The sequence below is a fragment of the Hemitrygon akajei genome, chromosome 4, assembly GCF_048418815.1.
Source record: "Hemitrygon akajei chromosome 4, sHemAka1.3, whole genome shotgun sequence".
NCBI classification, from domain to species: Eukaryota; Metazoa; Chordata; class Chondrichthyes; order Myliobatiformes; family Dasyatidae; genus Hemitrygon; species Hemitrygon akajei.
In genome coordinates, this window is record NC_133127.1 from 170,822,592 (window position 1) to 170,832,662 (window position 10,071).

At 40.1% G+C, this 10,071-nt stretch overlaps 1 protein-coding gene across 4 annotated transcripts in view; it reads right to left on the reverse strand.

Annotated features, from left to right (window-relative positions):
• tpte (transmembrane phosphatase with tensin homology) overlaps positions 1–10,071 on the reverse strand; it is an 89,032-nt gene that overhangs the window by 77,199 nt on the left and 1,762 nt on the right. For 2 of the 4 annotated variants that reach the window (XM_073043964.1, XM_073043961.1), the window contains exon 1: positions 1,116–1,457. The exons of 1 other annotated variant lie outside the window; for it this stretch is intronic. The gene's annotated coding sequence lies outside the window, so the exon portion shown is untranslated. Of the gene's footprint in view, positions 1–627; positions 664–1,115; positions 1,458–10,071 lie in introns of those variants that run through there. One more of the 4 variants, XM_073043962.1, reaches the window with a different exon arrangement.

A 10,071-nucleotide genomic window follows, 5' to 3' on the forward strand; every position in this document is an offset into this window, starting at 1 on the left:
TTGAGAGTTAAGGGACAAAAGTTTAGGGGTAACATGAGGGGGAACTTCTTTACTCAGAGAGTGGTAGCTGTGTAGAACGAGCTTCCAGTAGAAATGGTAGAGGCAGGTTTGATTTTGTCATTTTAAAAAAATTGGATAGGTATATGGACAGGAAAGGAATGGAGGGTTATGGGCTGAGTGCAGGTAGGTGGGACTAGGTGAAAGTAAGCGTTCAGCACAGACTAGAAGGGCCGAGATGGCCTGTTTCCGTGCTGTAATTGTTATATGGGAAGGATAGGAAGAGCTATGGTTCAAGTGTGGGTTGATGGCACAAGGCAGAATGGCAGTTTAGCATAGACTAGAAGGGCTGAAGGGCCTATTTCACTGCTGTATTGCTCCATGTCTATTAGAACAGTGTACATTGAGTGCTAGTTTTCTTCCTCTGACAACAACAACAACTCTGCTCAATTGTGAGACAGCCCTAGAGGAGGGCTGCAAACAAAAACAACAAGTAATAAGCCTTCACAGTGGATCACACTGGAATCTACAGTGGAGGAGCCGATTTCCCCACAAGACTTTCCCCAATGCAGAGAAGTGACAGTAGCAGCAAGGAGGCACACTCACAGTTAAACAACATCCAATTCTTACCAGTAAGATATACTCTTGCCAAAGTGGACAACAGTTCTGAAAAACAATTATAATGTATACCATATGAAAATAATTATCAAAGAAAAGATCATTTTGCGTTCCTGTACACCTTAAAGCTGAATAGTAAAATAACATTTTGTAATGCTAATAAATTAATTTTATAGGGATCGTATGCCAAGGACAATGCCACAAGCCAACCAAAAAACAATTTTAAGGAATTTTGAATCTTTTAATGCAGATCAAGACCCGGAAGTAAACACATCTTGGGATGAGAATAAATTTTCCTATTTTACATAATCTTAGCTGACTACTTCAGCATGCAACACATTTTATCACCAGTTATGGACAAACATACATTTAAATGCAAAAGTAGTTTAAAATAAAGCTGGACTCCAACATTCAAGAAAATTCAAGCAGATTTACAAAAAGAAACAGCTGGAAAATGTCAGCTCCAGTGGAAAACATGTTAACAATGTTCAGAATCTTACCCAGTTTAAATTGCTTCCAAATGAGTTTCTGCCAATGTCTTAATCACAGCAATGATCATGAATTTCATAATCACAGAACCCGTAATGAATCTGCACTTTTAATATCCGATTGCTCTTTGTTATTCTGTGCAAGGGCCTCCCATTAAAACTTTAAGTTGGCCTTGTGACTGGATCAAACTTTCAGGAAGAGAAGGAGTTAGGAATGAAATTCCTTCCTGGACACTTCCATACACAAGTGTTTTTCTCCAGAGGACTGCAGACTCAGCAATTTTTCAAACTTCTGCATCACATCTCCAACAACTGCTCAAATTGAATGTTTAACACAGCACAGGAGCTTTTCCTTTTGATTGGAGGAGGGGTAGATGGTGGATAGTGGGTGGGAGAGCTGTGCTCAGTTATGCTGAATTGCACTTTTCTCCACCCCACATGAGAGACTTCCACCTTTGTTCAATGAATTACTTACATAAAATGCTTCAGAATTCACCCAGTCAATGTTTGACTACTCAGTGTAAAGTTTGCCGAGCAATTTCCTCAACACAGAAACGGCTGCAAAAGCTTTTAAAATCCCACTACATCAGCAACCTCATTTTTCCAATTACAAATGTGACAGACAGGCCGACAGAGCCAGAGACAGGAAATTCTAGGCATCTCGGCTTGAAATTAATAGGTTCACTGAAAAAGTGAATACTTCTCCCTTCAAACCAGTCTCAACCCTCACCAATTTCAGTTTCCAATCTTCTTGTAGAACTTATATACCATCTTGTTTTATTTGGGAAAAAACTATCAGTCGCAGTCCCTTCCATCAGTGCCTAAGTAGCATTGTGTTTTTTTCTAAAGGCCAAGTAACCAACGAATACCAGACTAGACTACCCGGCTGGAAATTGACTCAAATCCTAAATTTAAACATTTAGAAGAAGAACTTATAATAAAAGTGCTTTTAGTGTCAATGACTGTGAAATCATTAAGTACATCTACACTTAACATTATTACAGGAAAGCAGCACCCAAAGATCCCCACCATTGGGCAATGCTCTCTTCTCACTACTGCCACTAGGAAGGAGGCATAGGAGCCTCAGGCCCCACACTACCAGGTTCAGAAACAGTAATTACCCCACAACCATCAGGCTCTTGAACCAGAGGGGATAACTTCACTGGCCCTATCACTGAACTGTTCCCACAACCTACGGACTCGTTTTCAAGGACTCTTCATCTCACTATTTTCAATATTTATTGGGTTTTTAAAAATTTATTTATTATTCTTTTGCATTTGCATAGTTCATCATCTTCAGCACATTGGATGTTTGCCCATCCTGTTAGCTTTAGCCTTTCATTGATTCTATTGTGTTTCTTGGATCTACGGAGTATCCCAGTAAGGAAATGAATCTCAGGTTTGCATATGGCGGCATATGTACTTTGATAACCATAAGACATAGGAGTAGAATTAGGCTATTTGGCCCATTGAGTCTGTTCTGCCATTCAATCGTGGCTGGTCCTTTCTTCCCCCCTCTTCGGCCCCACTCCCCAGCCTTCTCCCCATAACCTTTGATGCCATGTCCAATCAAGAACCTATCAAGCTCTGCCTTAAATACCCCTAACGACCTGGTGTCATTAGGGGTATTAAATTCCACAATAGGGTAATAAATTCCACAAATTCAGCACCCTCTGGCTAAAGAAATTTCTCTGCATCTCTGGATGCCCCCATCATGGGTAACATCCTTTCCACATCAACTCTGTCTAAGCCTTTCAACATTTGAAAAGTTTCAGTGAGATTCCCTCCTCATACTTACAAGTTCCAGTGAGCACAGACCCAGAGCTATCAAATATTCCTCATATGATAACCCTTTCATTCCCAGAATTATTATTAACTTTCTCTGAACCCTCTCCAATGCCAGCACATCTTTTCTTAGATTAGGAGCCCAAAACTGTTCACAATACTCAAGGCGAGGCTTCAACAGTGCCTTATAAAGCCTCAGCAACACATCCCTGCTCTTGATTTCTAGACAAATTATCTCTGAACTTTGAACTTTTGAAACACCAATTTAACCACAAAAACAGATCCAGCATAGGAGAATGAGAGAACATTTGTTCACGGTATACAAAATTGAGGGGTATAGAGAGAACAAATACAAGCAGGCTTTTGCCACTGAGGTTGGATGAGCCTAGATCTAGATATCATGGGTTAAGGGTGAAAGGTGAAATGTTTAATAGGAACATGAGAAGGTACTTCTTCAGAGGGTGATAAGAGTGTGAACCAACCTGCCAGAAGTGGTGGATGCAGGTTAGATTCCAAAATTTAAGAGAAATTTAAATAGCTACATGGACGGGAGGGGTCTGAAGGGCTATAATATGGATGCAGGTTGATGGAACTAGACAGATTAATATTTTGGCAGGGACTAGATGGGCCAAATGGCCTGCTTCTGTGTTGTAGAGTTCTATGACACTATGACTAGCTCATCAATGTCTGAAGTAAACAAAACTGCACATTACTCCAGACTCAGAAATATGATTAACTATTAACTTTCCAGTTGACAACTCAGCTCAAATGCAGCTGAGAATAAGCAATAAATGATGTTATTGGCCGCAATGTCAAAGGTGAAAGATAACCTTGCTTCAACATGTACAATCAGCAGATGTTACTGAAGAATTTATGTTGAATCAAAACACAAATTTCCTCAATTCCCATCAACAAGGACAAACTGACTAGGGAAGTACCAGCACCTCAGAGTACAAAGCATGCTAATGTAAAAGATTTCGATGTTACCATACCTTGTTGACTGCCCTAGAGCTGCACGAATCTAGTAGTGGAACATCTGCAAGTCAGCTTTTGACTTGTGCCAATGTTGGAAACACTTTGGGGAAATCATTCAACAGACAATAGGTGCAGGAGTAGGCCACACGGCCCTTCGAGCCAGCACTGCCATTCAATGTGATCATGGCTGATCATCCACAATCAGTACCCCCGTTCCAGCTTTCTCCCCATATCCCTTGACTCCGCTATCTTTAAGAGCTCTATCTAACTCTTTCTTGAAAGCATCCAGAGAATTGGCCTCCACTGCCTTCTGAGGTAGAGCATTCCATAGATCCACAATTCTCTGGGTGAAAAAGTTTTTCCTTAACTCCGTTCTAAATGGCCTACCCCTTATTCTTAATCTGGGGCCTCTGGTTCTGGACTCCTCCAACATCAGGAACATGTTCCCTGCCTCTAGCGTGTCCAATCTCTTAATAATCTTATATGTTCGTTGTAGAGCTCGTTGTACTTCCCCTTTTCCTAACTTAACACCATTCAGATAGTAATCTGCCTTCCTGTTCTTGCCACCAAAGTGGATAACCTCACATTTATCCACATTAAACTGCATCTGCCATGCATCTGCCCACTCACCCAACCTGTCCAAGTCACCCTGCATTCTCCTAACATCCTCCTCATATTTCGCACTGCCACCCAGCTTTGTGTCATCTTCAAATTTGCTAATGTTACTTTTAATCCCTTCATCTAAATCATTAATGTATATTGTAAATAGCCGCGGTCCCAGCACCAAGCCTTGCAGTACCCCACTAGTCACTGCCTGCCATTGTGAAAAAGACCCGTTAATCCCTGCTCTGTTTCCTGTCTGCCAACCAATTTTTTATCCATGTCAGTACCCTACCCCCAAGACCATGTGCTCTAATTTTGTCCACTAATCTCCTATGTGGGACCTTATCAAAGGCTTTCTGAAAGTCCAGGAACACTACATCCACTGGCTCTCCCTTGTCTATTTTCATAGTTACATCCTCAAAAAATTCCAGAAGATTAGTCAAGCTTGATTTCCCCTTCGTAAATCCATGCTGACTTGAACCGATCCTGTTACTGCTATCCAAATGTGCCGCTATTTCATCTTTTATAATTGACTCCATCATCTTCCTCAGCACTGATGTCCCTGACATATTTAGTTGTTTGCCTGTTCTCCGTCTCCCTCTGGTGCTTCCCCCCCCCCCCTTTCTTTCTCCCGAGGCCTCCCGTCCCATGATCCTTTCCCTTCTCCAGCTCGGTATCACTTTCACCAATCACCTTTCCAGCTCTTGGCTTCATCCCACCCCCTCCGGCCTTCTCCTATCATTTTGCATTTCCCCCTACCCCCACTACTTTCAAATCTCTTACTATCTTTCCTTTCAGTTAGTCCTGACGAAGGGTCTCGGCCCGAAACGTCGACAGTGCTTCTCCTTATAGATGCTGCCTGGCCTGCTGTGTTCCACCAGCATTTTGTGTGTGTGGTCTATAATTTCCTGTTTTCTCTCTTCCTCCTTTCTTAAAAAGTGGGATAACATTAGCTATCCTCCAATCCTCAGGAACTGATCCTGAATCTATAGAACATTGGAAAATGATTACCAATGCGTCCACGATTTCTAGAGCCACCTCCTTAAGTACCCTGGGATGCAGACCATCAGGCCTTGGGGATTTATCAGTCTACCCAACACCATTTTCTGCCTAATGTGAATTTCCTTCAGTTCTTCCGTTACCCTAGGTCCTCTGGCCACTATTACATCTGGGAGATTGTCTGTGTCTTCCCCAGTGAAGACAGATCCAAATTCACCAGAAGCTTTATATGATTAATTTAACCTCTATTCTATATCTCTTTTTGAAGATAGTTAATTTGTAATTCTATATTTTTTAAAACTGCCATTGCTTTTTGAACAGATTACTAGGTAAATTGAACTGGACAACACAACTACACCAAGTCCTTAGTGCATTTCAACACAAAGCAATATAGACAAACCTAGCAACACACACAAAATGCTGGAGGAACTCAGCATCTACAGAAAAAAGTACAGTCGACATTTCAGGCACCTAGTATCTTGTGACTTTTTGTAGCCAGACAAAATAAAATCACTTTACACAAGAAAAAACAGGATTAGAATGGAGACTACAGCAAAAACTACTTTTATCTTCAAAAACAGCTACTTCACTGGCCCTTCATTACACTCTGACCATTTTGTACCAAAATTGACTTTTAAAATCTAACTTTGTTCTCAAAAATGCATAGCATTTATGAATACTGCACATCTAATGTTATGCACCTGTGATGCTGTTGCCAGTTTTTTTTCATTGTACTGACATACATGCCTATGCCAACAAATTCAACTTTTGACCTTGAGTTCATAAAAATAGATGGACTGTTGCAGAGCCACTATTGGCAAAGAAGAACTGAATCTATAATAATCTTATAATGGAGTAAAACCTTGAGAAACTAAATACGAACACATCAATACAGTAAACCACTAATAACCTCCAGAAAATGTGCAATGAATTCAACCCTGGGTCTGAATGTGCAAGCAGATTGTACATCACTTTCTCCTGATACTAATATTATTAAATCTGCAAGCTTAAAATTTATAACAGTAGTACATCAAGTAACGAATCCCTGTGCATTACAAACTTAAGTTTACATACTTTATTTTATTGGGTAAGGAGACTTCCCATAACTAAACGCTAATAGATATTGAGGGGGTGGGGAAGGTGTGATAATTATTTACCAGTTAGATGACAAATGAACTCTTCTTTTGTTTGCCTTCTCCTACCTACACCGAACTCAAGGACATTTATTGGGGACATTGGGCAGATTTAAAAAAGTAAAACAATCATCTCATTCATGCCCAATGGAAGACACAATCCATCATCTACAGAAGAAAAAGGGGATCTTAACACACACGTGTTCAATTTAGAAATAATAACGCAAGGCTTGATAAGAAACGTTACAATGTATCCCTAAGAAAGTAATCTTATAGATTAGAAACCCTTTTTCCACAAAAGATTCCACAGTTGTCATTTCTCTCCCCCACCCCATCGATCTACCAAGAAGAGATAAGATCCTTGCCTTCCAACTTGGCAATGATGTTTTCAGCCGTGCGACGCTGCTTTTCGGCCTGTTATCCGTTTCGTTGAATTTCTCCACTTGTCAAACTGCACCCCAGCGAATGATTTCTTTTTAATGCGAGTAGTTCGGTGGGAATCACGTGCCAGGGGTTGAGAGTGGATGAGAGTCAATCGGTAACCAAACTAAACAAAGGGTGGCAATAGTAATGGACACTATCGCCTCATAATTCGTCAGGAAAAGCGAAGACAACAAGAAACCACTCAATGACTTTGCATCTCCAAACAATTAATGAAGCTCTGTCTCCTCATTGAGAAGGTGTCTGGGTGGATGGCGACTGCTTGAATTTAGGAGACTTCTCAGCTAGCAGTGAAAACTAAGTCACGATTGAATTCATGAAAGTAACTGACAATCAGAAGAATAAGGATTTAGATGGCATTAAGTCCATTAGCGCAGTCATTGGGCATAATTGTTTTTCCTCTTTGCAGGATGTGCCGGTACCTTTAGATAGCTCCATTTGGAGGTAGAAAAAAAACTTCAAATATTTTTGTCCTGTTGTGTCAGTGGGGAGACGTATAAGAGGAAAGAGACCCCACTCAACAATATGGATATTTCCATGGTAACCTGGCACATTCTAATCAGTGAAACGTTTATGATAAAAAAAAACTCCAGACATGTCTCCAAATTAAATTAGAAATTAATCAATGTTGCAATTAATAAAAACAATGTGACAAAATTTACTAGGCGTGAATCTCATTGCAACTAAGAATTATGATTGTATTATACCAGGTATTGTGTAGAATAGTTTGACCAAAGTTTTTCTTCCCCATGTTCGTGAAATCAGCTCTGCTCTTAATTATTAAGGGATTTGAAACGGTATGGGATCAGTCAAGAGCAGAGATGGACTGAACAGGTATAACATGTAAAAGTAAAAGTGAAGCTGATTGATCCATTGGGATTGGTACTTCTTCCAGAAATATTGCCTTTTGCAAAAAAAAGACTTTGATTTGTTACCTTTATAAGACCAAAAGATATAGGAGCAGAATTAGGCCATTCAGCCCATTAAATCTGCTCCACCATTCTATCATGGCTGATTTATTAACTCTCTCAACCTCATTCTCCTGCCTGCTCCCCTACTGGGTTACTCATCAAGGATAAATATGAGTTAATGACCTAGAAATTTTTCCTCACTTTATTTGGTTCAATAAATCATCATTGAATTAGTCCTTTCCCGAAAATGCAACTATGAATTTGGTGAAAAATAATTTAGAGACATTTAAGAAAATCTTAGACTGGCACATGGATGATAGAAAAATGGAGGGAAGGGTTAGATTGATCTTAGATAAGGTTAAAAGGTTGGCACACAATCGTGGATGAAGAGCTTGTACTGTACTGTAATGTTCTATGTTTTATGGTTTGAAATGAGTGAAAAATGGTACCTCTTCTGCTAAAATTTCATTGGTTTCCCAATGTGTTTCTTGCATTGGTCAATTGATTTAAAAATTTCACCTGAACCTTAAGGCTCCGTATGAGTTCCCTATTCCAGATTGAAGATGGATTTCAATAGCTTGAAACTTCAATGTACCTGTCCACAGTTTGCCTAGACATCTGGGGTCTCTTGGCTGTTTATTGGTGCTTAGTGTTGAAGCTTACAAGCAGGACTGTGGAGAAATTCACTTATTTTGTGGGGAGACTCAGTAAATGAGGGGATGTTACATGAATCATGTTTCCATAAGGGAATCCCTTACAGTGCATCCAGGAGCTGCCTCTTTCCAGTCCTGTGTGATGATTTAGCTTCTGTGATTGTAGAGGAGAATCTGCCTCATCGTCATTCCTCATCTCTGGCATCTACTGGTCCTTGTCTTATGCTTCCTGGCACAATCTCCTGGTTGACCTACATCAGACACTAGTTATTGTCATCTGTTGATCAGGAGACAACAACGTGTTCACACTAGATCCACTAGTTTCTCATCTTTAGGAGCCCAGTTGTATATCCTCTTCTCTCCTGGGCATCTTGTGGCCGGTGTTGTATTGTCAGTGAAATGGGGTGGTGAGAGTGTGCAGTGGTATCAATAGCCATGGAGGTTTTGTTTGTTCACCAGGACCCATTTCTCTTTGCAGTGCTGTTTACTGAAGATGTCAAGCTGTAGAGCTTCTAAGGATGAAGGAGTTGTTCGAGCTCTCATAAAACACAGCATTGACCATGAAAAAAAATCCTCTTGTGTTCAATAGTTACCAGCACACTGGGGCAGAAGAAACACTTTCAATTGATGAATAGTTTCAGGATTTTGAGGGGAGATGATGGGATATCTGATTGAACTCTGTGGACGCTGGAAATACTGGCAAATCCTACTGCACAATATATTATCTGCTCCAACTGATTTGTAAAGGTGAACATACTTTGCCAATCAATAGCTTATCTCAAAATTCCAGACTTAACCTCTCCATGTTCATGACATGCCTTACTGCAACTAAAAAGGACAAATTTAAATGTGCGATAGCTGCCATATATTTCCAAAGAATCACGGAGCACTTCATCTCACCCTTCTGACCATTAAGCACCCACCTACCTTCATCCTGTACTAATCCCATTCACATATTATCCCCATGTCTTCACTATCACTAGTAATTCTGAAAACATAGGTATCAGCTTCCCTGGAAAAGCTGTTAAATGTAAATTTAGAGTTTTTTTATCAGCAAGATTTTTTTTCAAATATACTTACTTCAGTTCATGAATACCAATATGTAATGACATTTTGGGCATCATGGTCTGGTCCATCTCTGCTTAAAATAATGTTGCAAATGAACAACTTTGAGATTTTTTTTTGAAAGACATTTTGGGTTGGTTTGTTATTTGACCTCAGTGCAAATGGTCTGGAGAAAGCTCATGGAAGTCTGGTGAAATAAATTGATGCTTGATAGTTGTCAGGAACTCAATGGGCTTGACTGGTTGTCTCCCTGCCATGGCTCTGAAAAGGTTTTGCATTCAGTGTGTTTCTAGTTCAAACAGTACATTTTAATATCAGATAAATAACAGTCCTCATATATTAAGGATGGAGTTTGTCAAAGAACCACTGCTTGAAGTTTACATGCATTTACAACCTGTCTTTT